Source organism: Elgaria multicarinata, chromosome 9 (genome assembly GCF_023053635.1).
Source record: "Elgaria multicarinata webbii isolate HBS135686 ecotype San Diego chromosome 9, rElgMul1.1.pri, whole genome shotgun sequence".
Lineage (NCBI taxonomy): Eukaryota > Metazoa > Chordata > Lepidosauria > Squamata > Anguidae > Elgaria > Elgaria multicarinata.
Window position 1 is genome coordinate 2,476,366 of NC_086179.1, and position 15,068 is coordinate 2,491,433.

Sequence of the window (15,068 nt, forward strand, 5' to 3'; positions counted from 1 at the left end):
CGTGCTGTGGTTCACGTGCAATATTTTTTTAAAAATCGGGTCAACCGCGGGGCTCCGTTTCGGCTTTTCGCCCATAGGATTGCATTGAGGGAAAGAATCGGGGATAACTGGGGGGGGGTTTAAGCTATCGTTCTGAAAATTCTTGTGCACAGAGAGTCGTGGATGGGGGTCATTTTGAGACCACTCTCAACTTTCTGCGTGCTGTGGTTCACGTGCAATATTTTTTTAAAAATCGGGGTTTGGGTTTTTTTTATTTTTTTTTTTTATTTTTTTGGAAGCGATGACAGGCACATTCAACTCCCAATCCTGATGAGAATTGATCTCCTCAGAAAGCATCCTCCTCCAATCCCAGCGTTGGAGGGGGGACTAAGGCAGACCCACCCTGAGAACTTTCTGTTTTGTGTCTCTTTGTGGGTTGGCGTTCGTGGAGGGAACACTTACTTAGCTAGTGCTCCTGCTTTGGAGATAGATTAATTTAATATAGGTTTAGTTTGGCGCGTGTGTGTGTTTGTTTGCTTCTTTCTGACTTGTAGCTTAGTTTGCCCTGTGTTTTCCCCTTACTTTGATTTAATATAAACTTTATTTTTGAATTTTGGAGTGTGTGGTTGGGTTGGTTGCCCCCCCCTTCCCTGTATTAAAGCCTGACTGTTCTGCTTTTGTGAAAGCTTTCTTTTGAAAGCATACACACACTTTTTGTCCCATTTCCCTACATTTATATTCTTAAACATATTTTATTATATTCTTTCACATAGTCCATTAGTATATATTCTCATACATATTATATTAGTATTCATATTTTGTTCTTCTTATAGTAGTGGTTGGTTCTTTTCCCCCCTCCCCTCTCTTAAATCCTGATTGTGTTTCCTTCTATCTTCTATATACCAAATATACCAAAAAAATTGGATTCTCTTTTTCTTCTCTGTGTAACTTCGACGGAGTGGGCTGCTTTTGTCAAGTTCAACAGGCAGCCACAGATTGAGCATTTTGGGGAAAGCATACGCACACCATTTCCCTATTCTTAAACATATTATTATTATATTCTTTGACATAGTCTTAGTAGTCTATTAGTATACATTCTCATACATATTATAGTAGTGGTTGGTTCTTTTCCCCCCTCCCCTCTCTTAAATCCTGATTGTGTTTCCTTCTATCTTCTATATACCAAATATACCAAAAAAATTGGATTCTCTTTTTCTTCTCTGTGTAACTTCGACGGAGTGGGCTGCTTTTGTCAAGTTCAACAGGCAGCCACAGATTGAGCATTTTGGGGAAAGCATACGCACACCATTTCCCTATTCTTAAACATATTATATTATATTCTTTGACATAGTCTTAGTAGTCTATTAGTATACATTCTCATACATATTAGTAGTAGTAGTATTCATATTTTGTTCTTGTTATAGTAGTGGTTGTCCCATTTCTTGTCCCATTTCCCTACATTTATTAGTAATATTCTTAAACATATTATTATATTCTTGTAGATATTCTTAGTAGTAGATATATATATATATATATTAGTATATTCTCATACATATTAGTAGTAGTATATTTTATTGTTCTTGTCCCATTTCCCTACATTTAAACATATTATATCTTCTTATACATATTCTTAGTAGTACCTTATACATAGTATTAGTAGTATTAATATTTTGTTAGTCATCATGAAAAGAGGAAGCAGGCGTGCTGAAAGCAGCAAGGCTCAGTCTGCCAGCAGTAAGCAGGCTTCCTCTCCTCCTGTGAAACTCAAACGGGCAACTCCTTGGCTGACTGCTCCAAAACAGAAGCAGGACAAGCAGCAGGCAGAGCCACTCTCTTCTGCAACTTGTGCCCGGCGTTCTCTTTTTGAGGGTGGGAATGGGAAAAGTGCCCGTTTGCAAGAGGCACGTGGCAGCAGTGCCATTAGAGGAGGAGGAGTATCCCCAACTCCTTCATTCTCCTTTCAGCCCACGAGCCCGATGATGGACCTAGACGAGGTCCTCAGCACAGTGGAGGGGGGGGAGGAGGAGGAGGAGGCGGTGGGCCTCCAGGATGTGGGGGCTGAGGAGGAGCAGCAGCAGGCCGAGGCTCTCTCCCCAGTCTCATCCCACACCCCTGTTTCTGTGGCAACACCAGAGAGCTCAGGCGGGCAATTGGTGGTGTCACCACGGAAACGAAAGACAAGCATCGTGTGGGACCACTTTGAGTTGGGAGCGGATCCCCGCTTTGCTGTCTGTCGCCACTGCAAACTCAGCCTAAGCAGGGGTTCATCGACAGGGCATTATGGAACCAGCAGCATGAAGATGCATCTTAAGAGGCAGCACCAGTCGGTCTTGCTGGGGAAAGAGGCGGGCAAGGCGACTGGTTCCAGGGGAAAGCCGAAGGCGGCGGCTGCTGCTGCTGCTGCTGCTGCTGCTGCTGCTGGCACTTCCAGTCTCAGCTCTCCATCTCCCATCCCCACAAGGGTTAGGCAGGCAACCCTGCCGGAAATGGGGTGGGGGAAGTATGGAACCACAAGATGGCGTTTTCCAACGCCCTCCCAGATCACCACGTCAATCGGTGAGATGGTGGCGTTGGACGACCAGCCATTCAGCCTCGTCGACAACGCAGGCTTCAAGAGGCTGATGGCGCTTGTGGTGCCATACTACAAGCTGCCGTGTCGCACCACCCTGAGCAGGCGGGTGGTGCCTTCCCTGTACCGTTCCTGCAGGGAGTTAGTGCTGGGTCGTCTGTGCCAGGCAGAGGCACGGATGGTGCACTTCACCTCGGACATTTGGTCCAGCGAGGGCGGAGTGCACGCTTACCTGTCCCTGACGGCACACTGGTGGGCAGCCGTGGGGCAGGAAGGATCCAGCACTACAGGGACTGGCAAGGAGGGCTACTGCTGGGCCCTCCTCCACACGCAAGTGATGGACCAGTCCCACACGGCAGGGGAGATTACGGAGGCCATGAACCGCATGGTGGATGGGTGGCTAGCTGGGCAGAAGGTCACCCGCGGTTACATGGTCACGGACGGGGGAGCCAACATGGTGAAGGCGGTGCGCGACGGCGGATTCGAGGGCGTCCGCTGCATCGCGCACGTCTTGAACCTGGTGGTGAGGGATGGCCTTGGGATGGGCAGCAGCAAGCCCAACCTCGGTCCCCTGTCCGGGATCCGTAACCTCCTGGAGAGCTGCAGAAAGGTGGCAGGCCATTTCCACCACAGCGTCAAGGGCAGTCGCTTGCTGCGGGAGAAGCAGGAGGAGTTGAATCTCCCGCAGCACAGGCTAGTGCAGGATGTGGTGACACGCTGGAACTCCACCTACCTGATGCTGGAGCGGATGGTGGAGCAACAGCGTGCCATCCACGACTTGTTCAGGGTCAGGGACATGGGCGTCCACCACCTGGGCAAGCAGCAGTGGGACGCCATGTCCCAGCTGGTGGCGGTCCTCAAGCCGTTCCTGAACGCCACCGAGACCCTGAGCAAAAGCTCTGCCCTCCTCAGCCAGGTGATCCCTGTATGCAGGCATCTCCAGAAACAGATGGGCGACTTTCTGGAGTACAGGGATCCCGTCACCGGCAGGCGCTTTGAGCCCGAGGTCCGCGAAGCGGTGACTAGGCTGAGGGACGGCGTGACGCGGAGGCTGGAGCCCATCCAAACCGACAGGGTCCACATGTTGGCAGCCATGTGCGACCCTCGTGTGAAGGATGGGCTTTGTGGGCCAAATAGCAGGCAGCACTGGGTGGAAACGCTGGTGGGCGAAGTGCGGGCGGCATGGGCCAAGAGGGTGGGGCAGAGTGAGGCAGAGGAGCAGGCCACCCCTCCCCGCAGCAGCACCAGCAGCACCAGCAGCAGCCTCACCTGCATCCCTCCCAGCAGCAGCACAGGCGAGGGGTATTGGGAAGAGGCTCTGCACACCGTGTTTGGGCAGAGACCCTCCCCAGCCACCAGCCAGGATGACGCTGCAACCACCGTGCAGCGTTACCTGTCAGAGCCCATCGAGGACTCCTCCATGGACCCCCTGGCCTACTGGTCATCCCGTTTTCAGATTTGGCCGGACCTGGCGCGGGTGGCCATGGATCGACTCAGCTGCCCACCCACCAGTGTTCCAAGCGAGAGGGTGTTCTCTATGGCGGGCGACATAGTGACCCCTCACCGCTCTCGCTTGGAGCCGGACTTGGTGGAGCAGCTGGTCTTTCTGAAGGGCAATCTGCCCCTGCTGGGATACCCCACCCTCAAGCCCTCGTGGGAGTGACAGGCAGGCTCCCTTTAATTCCACCCCTCCTTGGGTTGGCAGGCACACTACAGTTCAGGCAGGCTGGTTTTTTCTCTGTAGGCACTAGGCAGAGTTTGTCACCGTGCGTGTGTGTGACTGACTGTGAGGGCAAAGCACCGCACTTGAGTTCATTTCATTTCTGTGGCGTCCGGTACAGCTTAGTCAACTCATCCGGATATTTTTCCACCCAGTTCCAAAAGACTCCATTTATTTATTTATTTATTTATTTATTTATTTAATTAATTACATTTATATACCGCCCCACAGCCAAAGCTCTCTGGGCGGTTTACAACCGTTTGTCCATGATTGACTGCACGTTTAGGTGAGGTGCAAGCAGGGGGCAAGGCAATGCCTGGCACCACCACCACCACTAGCCAGGCTGCCTCTCTCCAGCAGTCCACGGGTCGCCCTTTGGAGTGCCCTGGGAGTGGAAGACGTACTCCCTGATCCAGAAGTATGGTTTTTTGAGAAGCAAACAGGCGAGTCCTCGCCTTTGAGAAGCAACCTTTCACTTGAACTCATGGAAGTCATTGACTTCAGCACAGCCACTACATAGAGGCTGTGGACCTCTGGGTGACTCCATCAGTGTGCTGATTTTGAGAAGCAACCTTTCACTGAAACTCATTCACTTCCCCAATTGAGGGTGAGGGAGGTTACACTCCAGCAGTCCACGGGTCGCCCTTTAGATAGCTCGGGGATCAAATGGAGTCCTTGATCTGTGTGCTGATTTTGAGAAGCAACCTTTCACTGAAACTCATTCACTTCCCCAATTGCGGCTGGTACTCCAACAGTCCACCGAACGCCCATAGCACAGCCACTTAGTGCATAGGGACAGTTTAAGTTTCCTCCTGAGAAGTGAGCACTCACTTCAACTCATGACAGCCATTGACTTCACCACAGCCACTACTGCGGATGCTGTGGTCCTCCAGGATGTGGGGATAAGTAGCAGTCGCTGGTCGAGCTTCTCTCCCCAGTCTCATATGGAGCAATTTTGAGCTCTCACTTCGACTTCAAGTTCAGACACTTGAGCACAGCCCCTACGGTGGAGGCACAGCTGGCCGTGCCTCTCTCCCCAACCACTGACTGCACAGGGACAGTTTAAGTTTCCTCCTGAGAAGTGAGCACTCACTTCAACTCATGACAGCCATTGACTTCACCACAGCCACTACTGCGGATGCTGTGGTCCTCCAGGATGTGGGGATAAGTAGCAGTCGCTGGTCGAGCTTCTCTCCCCAGTCTCATATGGAGCAATTTTGAGCTCTCACTTCGACTTCAAGTTCAGACACTTGAGCACAGCCCCTACGGTGGAGGCACAGCTGGCCGTGCCTCTCTCCCCAACCACTGACTGCACAGGGACAGTTTAAGTTTCCTCCTGAGAAGTGAGCACTCACTTCAACTCATGACAGCCATTGACTTCACCACAGCCACTACTGCGGATGCTGTGGTCCTCCAGGATGTGGGGATAAGTAGCAGTCGCTGGTCGAGCTTCTCTCCCCAGTCTCATATGGAGCAATTTTGAGCTCTCACTTCGACTTCAAGTTCAGACACTTGAGCACAGCCCCTACGGTGGAGGCACAGCTGGCCGTGCCTCTCTCCCCAACCACTGACTGCACAGGGACAGTTTAAGTTTCCTCCTGAGAAGTGAGCACTCACTTCAACTCATGACAGCCATTGACTTCACCACAGCCACTACTGCGGATGCTGTGGTCCTCCAGGATGTGGGGATAAGTAGCAGTCGCTGGTCGAGCTTCTCTCCCCAGTCTCATATGGAGCAATTTTGAGCTCTCACTTCGACTTCAAGTTCAGACACTTGAGCACAGCCCCTACGGTGGAGGCACAGCTGGCCGTGCCTCTCTCCCCAACCACTGACTGCACAGGGACAGTTTAAGTTTCCTCCTGAGAAGTGAGCACTCACTTCGACTCATGACAGCCGTTGACTTTACCACAGCCACTTCCTGGTGGATACTTTGTTCCACCACGATGTGGGTGAGGAGGATTAGTTGCAGCAGCTGGCCGTGCCTCTCTCCCCAACTACTGACTGCATAGGGACAGTTTAAGTTTCCTCCTGAGAAGCAAGCTGTCACTTCAACTCATGGACTTCCCCTATGTGCGGGTGGTACTCCAGGTGTCCACCGATCGCCCATACCACAGCCACTTTGTGTGTACGGACAGTTTAATTTTCCTGAGAAGTGAGCACTCACTTCAACTCATGGACTTCCCCAATTGCGGCTGGTACTCCAACAGTCCACCGAACGCCCATATCACAGCCACTTAGTGCATAGGGACAGTTTAAGTTTCCTCCTGAGAAGTGAGCTTTCACTTCGACTCATGACAGCCATTGACTTCACCACAGCCACTTCTCGGTGGATGCTTTGTTCCACCAGGATGTGGGTGAGGAGGATTAGTTGCAGCAGCTGGCCGAGCGTCTCTCCCCAGTCTCGCAATTCAAGTTATCTGAGAAGTGAGCTTTCACTTCGACTCATGGACTTCCCCTATGTGTGGGAGGTACTCCAGCAGTCGACCGATCGCCCATAGAACAGCCACTTAGTGTGTACGGACAGTTTAATTTTCCTGAGAAGTGAGCACTCACTTCAACTCATGAAACTCATGAAAGCCATAGACTTCCGAAGCAACCTCTCTCTCCTCAGTCTCATCCTCTTCCTCTTCCCCTTCTGCTGTAACCCGTCTTTGAGAAGCAAGCTTTCACTTAAACTCATCATTCACTTCCCCAACTGAGGGAGGTAAAGTCCAGCAGTCCACGGGTCGCCCTTTGGAGTGCCCTGGGAGTGGAAGACGTACTCCCTGATCCCGAAGTATGGTTTTGAGAAGTAAGCTGTCACTTGAACTCATGAGCCTCTGTGCAAAAGCTGTCCTTGTGTGTGTGGTTGTGAGTGTTACTGCAGCTGCCTGTCTCGCTGCGAAAATGAAACAGGCAAGTCCTCGCCTTTGAGAAGCAACCTTTCACTTAAACTCATGGAAGTCATTGACTTCAGCACAGCCACTACGTAGAGGCTGTGGACCTCTGGGTGACCCGATCAGTGTGCTGATTTTGAGAAGCAACCTTTCACTGAAACTCATTCACTTCCCCAATTGCGGCTGGTACTCCAGTAGTCCACCGAACTCCCATAGCACAGCCACTTAGTGCATAGGGACAGTTTAAGTTTCCTCCTGAGAAGTGAGCACTCACTTCAACTCATGACAGCCATTGACTTCACCACAGCCACTACTGCGGATGCTGTGGTCCTCCAGGATGTGGGTGAGGATTAGTCGCAGCAGCTGGTCGAGCTCCTCTCCCTGGTCTCGTCCCACCCCTCTTCCGCTGTAACGCCCTCTTTGAGAAGCAAGCTGTCACTGAAACTCATGAAAGCCATAGACTTCCGAAGCAACCTTTCACTTCAACTCATTGACTTCCCCTTTGAGAAAAAGCTAAGCTCCAGTAATGCACCGTTTTTCCGTGGGACAGCTCTCTTTCGAGAAGCTGCACTGCATATGCAGCAGTGCCATGGCTTTGAGAAGCCGAGACCCATCCCAGCCACCGGGAACCGGAGGAAAACTCCAGCAGTCCACGGGTCACCCTTTAGATAGCTCGGGGATCAAATGGAGTCCTTGATCTGTGTGCTGATTTTGAGAAGCAACCTTTCACTGAAACTCATTCACTTCCCCAATTGCGGCTGGTACTCCAACAGTCCACCGAACTCCCATAGCACAGCCACTTAGTGCATACTAGGGACAGTTTAAGTTTCCTCCTGAGAAGTCAGCACTCACTTCGACTCATGACAGCCATTGACTTCACCACAGCCACTTTGTGTGGGATGCTGTGGTCCTCCAGGATGTGGGGATTAGTAGTAGTCACTGGTCGAGCTTGTCTCCCCGGTCTCGTCCCACCCCTCTTCCGCTGTAACCCTGTCTTTGAGAAGCAAGCTGTCACTTCAACTCATGGACTTCCCCTCAGAGAAAAAGCTAAGCTCCAGCAGTCCACCGATCTCCCGTAGCACAGCCACTACGTTTCCTGAGAAGTGAGCTCTCACTTCAACTCGTCTTGTAGTGCGCCCGCCGAGTTGAGCACAGCCACTACAGTGGAGGCGCCTGCCCGCCTGCCTGGGAGCCATCCTTGTGAGGTAGCTGGATCTGCTGGGACTGACTCCCCCACAGATCTATGGCTTACTTGTGCAAGGTACCAGCTTTTCTGGGCCCGCCAACCCATGCCTGCCTGCCTGTCTGCCCGCCTCCCCCGGGGTGCTGCTGTGGTGGGGCATCTGCCAGGACTGACTCCTCGCCTACTCTGCCTGCCTCTCTGCCCGCCTGGTGCCTGGTTTGCTCCCAATCGTCCTCCTCTGTGCCCCTCAAGGCGTAACTGCTGGCTTAGAAAGAAAGAACCAGCCATCTTTGCCTCACTTTGCGCCCACTTATGGGTTGGTTTGCTATGCGTTAGTGCTCAAGCCATCCTTGCGGCACTACAATGCATGCTGCCTGCCTGCTTTCCCTCCCTTCTCCCCTTCCCGCCTTGCAGCGATGGTGTATGTGTCTTGCTTTGACTAAGGGGAGAAGTCCTTCCTGCGCTCACTTAGACTTTATCAAATTCAATAATCCCTTTTTCAAATGTGCCAGAAGATTTAGGGTTATCTCGTGGCATGTTGGGATTGCCTTGGAACTGGCCCCATTGAGCTGTCTGCAATTGCAACTTTAAATCCCTGACATACTGGAGTGTTCAAATTTCAAAAGTTCCCCTAACATCAGGGGATGATGGGATTGCCTTGAAACTTGGTGTCCATGGGGACACATGGGTAAGCTGTCATGGGACCAAAGGATAGGTTTCTAACGTGCAAATTGACGTAGTTGTAGAATGGGACTTGATTTGGGGTGAGTTAAAAAGTTTAAGCCGCGCCAAAAATCAGGGGATGATGGGATTTGCTTGCAACTTGGCGTGCATGTGGACACATGGATAAGCTCTCATGGTGCCGAGTTTGAGGTTTCTAACATGCAAATTGACGGAGCTATCCCAAGGGGTGTGAATGGGGTGCCCGATTTTCATAAATTCCCCAAAAATCAGGGGATGATGGGATTGCCTTGAAACTTGGCGTGCATGTGGACACGTGGATAAGCTATCATGGTGCTGAGTTTGAGGTTTCTAACGTGCAAATTGACGTAGTTGTAGAATGGGACAATTTGGGGTGAGTTAAGCCATGCCAAAAATCAGGGGATGATGGGATTTGCTTGCAACTTGGCGTGCATGTGGACACATGGATAAGCTGCCCTGGTGCCGAGTTTGAGGTTTCTAACATGCAAATTGACGGAGCTATCCCAAGGGGTGTGAATGGGGTGCCCGATTTTCATAAATTCCCCAAAAATCAGGGGATGATGGGATTGCCTTGAAACTTGGCGTGCATGTGGACACGTGGATAAGCTATCATGGTGCTGAGTTTGAGGTTTCTAACGTGCAAATTGACGGAGCTATCTAAAGGGGTGTGAATTAGGGTTATGGGAGGTGCGTTAGAGGGTAGAGCCGCGCCAAAAATCAGGGGATGATGGGATTTGCTTGCAACTTGGCGTGCATGTGGACACATGGATAAGCTGCCCTGGTGCCGAGTTTGAGGTTTCTAACATGCAAATTGACGGAGCTATCCCAAGGGGTGTGAATGGGGTGCCCGATTTTCAAAAATTCGCCAAAAATCAGGGGATGATGGGATTGCCTTGAAACTTGGCGTGTGTGTGTATACGCCCATGAGGTGTCATGGTGCCAAACGTGAGGTTTCTAACTTCAACGGAAAAAAAGTTGTTTACTTTTTTAGCTTTCAATGCAACCCTATGGGGGGGCAAAAACGGAGCTCCGGATCCGGATCCGGAGCTCCGAGCGGAGCGGAGCGGAAGTGGGCGGAGCGGGGGCGGGGCGGAGCGACCCGCTCCGAAAAATGGCGGATCTGCAAGTGAAGCGGAGCGGGGGGTCCGTGCACACCCCTACTTTCTACATTTGCATATATAGATATAAATCAACATATGCAAATTTTATGTGGCTTTACGTCCTGTGGGCCTGGGTCCTGTATCTTTTAAGTGCCCAGTGACCATCCCTGGGGATCAGTGTTGTGCTCCACAACCTCCTTTCTGTGCCTGAAAATGGGTCTAGAGTTATGTAACTGCCACGTGTGGATCAATCTCGTGGGCTGTGACCGTCGGCCCTGGGAGAAGGTTGCATTCCCAGACTGAAATAGGTAGAATGTGCAACAACATCTACCTACTAATTTTTCTTAAAGGGTATTATTTTTCTCATCAGGGTACATCCCTTTTTGGGGCCGCCTCCTGGCATTCAGATCAGGTTCTGAGCTCCAGCATTCAAATGATACCCTGCATATGTAACCTTTGTCCATCTTCCGGATATTTCTGCCACCAGGGCTTGGGAATTAGCATTAAATTTATTTATTTATTTATTTATTTATTTATTGCATTTCTATACCACCCAATAGCCGAAGCTGTCTGGGTGGTTTACAAATTTAAGACAATTCAAAACAAAACAATAGTATAAAACCATAATATGAAATACAATATAAAAGCACAGCCAACAGCAGCAATGCAAAAATACAAATTTAAAATACAAATTTAAAACAGCAAAGTTAAACTTAATTTATAGACTGTTAAAATGCACTCAGTGATGCAATGCAAGGAAGCCCTGATGTGGGACCACTTCCTTGTTCCTGGTTCTTTCTTGTCCATGCCCAGGTGCATATTTTTAGAACAACAGAATCACGCCCGTGCAACAGCTGACATCACGCTGCTTTCTCTCCCACAAAAACTGCAGTATAATGGCTTGGCAAAGACAAAAGCCTTGAACTCCAGCCAGGATTCCTCATGGCTAGCTGGACTTGTATCCCCAAATGACCTGGCAAAATGCCCCTGAGAAATTGTTCTATATATCAAAGCATTGTCTCTAGTTCAGAGAATGAGATAGGATGTGGGATTTTATTATTGTTGTTGTTGTTCTTATTTATATATTTATTTAAATTTTTATATCCCGCCCTACATCACAAGGATCTCAGGATGGCATACAGAGAAAACCATACATATAAAACAGAACAATAAATATACAATTCTAAAACAGATTAAACCATTAATATGTTAAGATCAGTATGAAATTTTAAAACAGTACAATCCAATTAAACCAAGACAGTGTGTGCAGGCTGGTGGATTTAGCCATCAAAGGCTTTGTTAAAAAGCCATGTCTTAACCTGGTGCCGAAATGAAGCCAGTGTCAGCGCCAGTCGGGCCTCCAGGGGGAGGGCATTCCACAGCCAGGGTGCCACCACAGAGAAAGCCCTCTGCCACATCCCACCATAGCGTATGTCTCGTGTTGGTGGGACACGGAGAAGGGCTCCTCCAACAGATCTCAGGTCTCGGGCAGGCGGATATGGGGAGAGGCGCTAGTAATAACGTTTCTCATAAGATCTATCTAAACAGATATAGATCTATAGATATGGTGCTTTACAGACCACAAAAGAACTGCCCTGAGAAGTTTACAGTCTGACATTCAAAAGGGGAATAACAACAAAGGAAGGGGATTGAGAGACAGAGAGACAAAGGCCAAAGGGATGACAGGCAGGGCCGGCGCTACCATAGAGGCCACTCAGGCGGCTGCCTAGAGTGCCAAGGTAAGGGGGGGGCACCAAACGCCGCACCCAGAAGCTGCTCTCCCACAGAGGCTCTAAGAGGGCGGCTTCTGGGCGCACCATTCTGAAGCCCCAGCATCCTGGCTTCACTTCGGCTGGGCGCCCACCCAACTGAAGCGAAGCCGCCCTCCCCACTCCAGCGTCCTGGCTTCGCTTCGGCTGGGCACCCACCCAGCTGAAGCGAAGCCCCGCCCCACCCTCCCCACTCCAGCATCCTGGCTTCGCTTCGGCTGGGTGCCCACCCAGCCGAAGCGAAGCCACGCCCCCTCCCACTCCAGCATCCTGGCTTCGCTTTGGCTGGGTGGGCGCTGAAGCGAAGCCAGAACGCTGGGGTAGGGGAGCGGGTGGGCGGCTTTGGAATGGTGCACCCAGAAGTCGGTCTCCCAGAGTGGCTTACGGCTGGGCGCACTGTTCCGAAGCCGCACCCCCCACCCCCCAGCTTTGCTTTGGCTGGTTGGGCGAGATGGCGCCCTGCGCCCAGGTACGCTGGGGTGGGGGTGGGGGTGGGTGGGTGAAAGCAGCTCACTTGCCTAGGGCACAAAATAGTCTGGCACCAGCCCTGTAGACAGGGACAGAACATGCAGCCATTTCTGTTACACGTAATTGCAGAAGCTGCGACGGCTGGCCGGGGGTGGAGGGGTCTCAGGTGCCAAAGCCTTCGTGGAAAAGGTTAATTTTTAAATTCTAAAGGTTATTTTTTTATAGGCATGCAGCTTCTACATCCAATGCCAACCATCCTTATATATCATTTATTTATTTCATTTCTATACCGCCCAATAGCCGAAGCTCTCTGGCTGGTTCACAACAATTCCCAAAATAAAATGCAGCATAAAAAATAAATAAAAAATGCCTTATATTTGTGTTATTTCAATACAAGAGAACTTTTTTGAGGAGGGCCTTTTTATGGTCAAAGGACAGCATGCAAACACTTTTAAAATAGATAAATCTGCGGTACTCCGGTGCTGCTTTTATCACACGTCAGATGCCGGCTGTGCAAACCAGGAGCAAATGGTCACATGTTGATTTAACGGCTTGCTTTCCCCAATGACCCCTGGACAATACTTGGCCCACCCCTTTGTCTGCCCCACAGCGGCCTGGCTGGTGTGGGGGGGGGGCGGGGGGCATGAGATGGCCATGGGCAGGACTTCAGTTGTGAAGCACACAACTTACACACACACACACACACACCACGCACATTCCTGATAAGGTAGAATGTCTGCCAAGTCTGGAAGATGGAAGACTCTGAGCATGTGCAGAGTTTTTCCATTATAAACTCGCTTAAATCTCAGCAGCACCGTGACTCCAGGACTCAGTGGCGCTTCTGCTGCTGCCCTCAACACCCGCTGCTTTCTGGGGCCTCAGGATCCAGGTGGAAGACTCTGAGCATGTGCAGAGTTTTTCCATCATAAACTCGCTTAAATCTGAGCAACACCGTGACTCCAGGACTCAGTGGCGCTTCTGCTGCTGCCCTCAACACCCGCTGCTTTCTGGGGCCTCAGGATCCAGCCCTAAGAACCACCTCTGGATCAGACCAAAGTCCCGCAGCCAGGTGCCCCCCCCCCCCCGGGTATGCACTATGCAGGCATCAGGGCCCGGGCGCTTTGGGGCAGCAGCAGCAGCAGCAACAACAGGGCGGGGCGGGCGAGTGTCTTTAGTACGTCGTCTGTCATGGAACGGAAAGGGTTCCCTGAGCATGGGCAGAGCGCCCTGTTCCCCGATTATGGCACCGGGCGGCGGAGCTCTTGCGCCAGCCCTGGCCCCGGGGGAGGAGGCGGCGGCGGCGGCGGCGGGGCCGGTTGCCCGGAGACGAGGTACACAATGGGGGCCGGGCGAGCTCCGGCCCCGCCGCCCGGCTCAGTGCTGCGGCCTCCGCTGTTGCTCCACAGGCGTCTCTGCGGTCCGTCTCGCCGCGCGGCGGCTCTCTCTGCGGTCCGCCTCCAGGTCGGTGTTCCAGCCTCGCCGGATCCCAAGCCGTTTTCGCGCACGGTGGATTCCACCACCCACACCCCCATTTTTTTTTTTTTTTTTAGTTAGCTGAAAGATTTTGAAAGGGGTGCCTCCCGCCCCCGCCCCCGCCCCCCCGCCGCCCGATCCGTCCCAACGGGGATCCCTTTTCCAAAAGGCCCCCCTCCGCGCCTCGAGGGTCTCCCCTCCTCCTCTCCTGGTCCCGAACGCGGTCTGCGGGGGTGGGAGTGTGGCGCGGGGGCGCAGAGCGCTGCGGGTGCCGATCCCAGCCCGCTGGTGCCGAGGAGAGCCGGGGGCGCGCACACAGCCCTCCGCCCCCGAACCCTTTGGCGGCCTCTCGTTCATGACCGACTCCCTTGGGGCCTGCCTGGCGAGGGGGGGGACAGGTAATCCCGGGGCTCCTCTCCCCCCCTCCTCCAGGAGTGCGGTATCACTTCCAGACTTGCACACCTGTGCCAGGCGCCGGACAGCACAAGTCCCTGTGCCCAGCCTCCATCTTCCCTGCTGCTGCCACAAACTGTCATTATTGCCGCCGGTGTGGTCCGGTGGCGGCGAGCATGTTGGAGAGCCGGGTTCTAGTCCCTGCTCGGCCAGGAGGCTCACAGGGTGACTTTGGGCCAGTCACTGACTCTCAGCCTAACCTACCTCACAGGGTTGTTGTGAGGAGAAAATGGGGAGGAGAAGGACCAAGTAGGTCCCTTTGGGCTCCTTGTTGCAAGAGGGCGGGGGGAAGGCAGGAATACTAAGAAGAATTGATTTATTGCACTTTTTATACCGCCCAATAGCTGAAGCTCTCTGGGCGGTTCACAGAATAAGAAGGGTGGCTTTGCAAAGGGGTGTGTGTGTTATACAAAGGCCATGGTGCTGCTCACGGGCAGCTGGGCAGCCCCTGTGTGAGCAGAGGGCTTGACCAGATGGACCCTGGGCCTGATCCAGCATCAGGAGGGCTCTTCTGCTGTTCCTATGCAAGGGAAGTGCTCATGACCAAGTGCCTGTTCTGTTTTGTTGTCCCTGAAGACCTAGCAACCAGGGCACAGAGAGGAGTCCCGAAGCCGCTGCCCTCTGGCGTCTCTCTGTGTGTTTCGTTTCCTTTGAGAGTTATTCAACAGACTAGCTAGGCAGCACCCACCCACCAAAAGCCCCCTGTCTTAGTTACATTTTCCTAGGGAGCAGGTTCCCCCACCCACCCCGAGATCTGTGGGGGTCCCTAGCACGG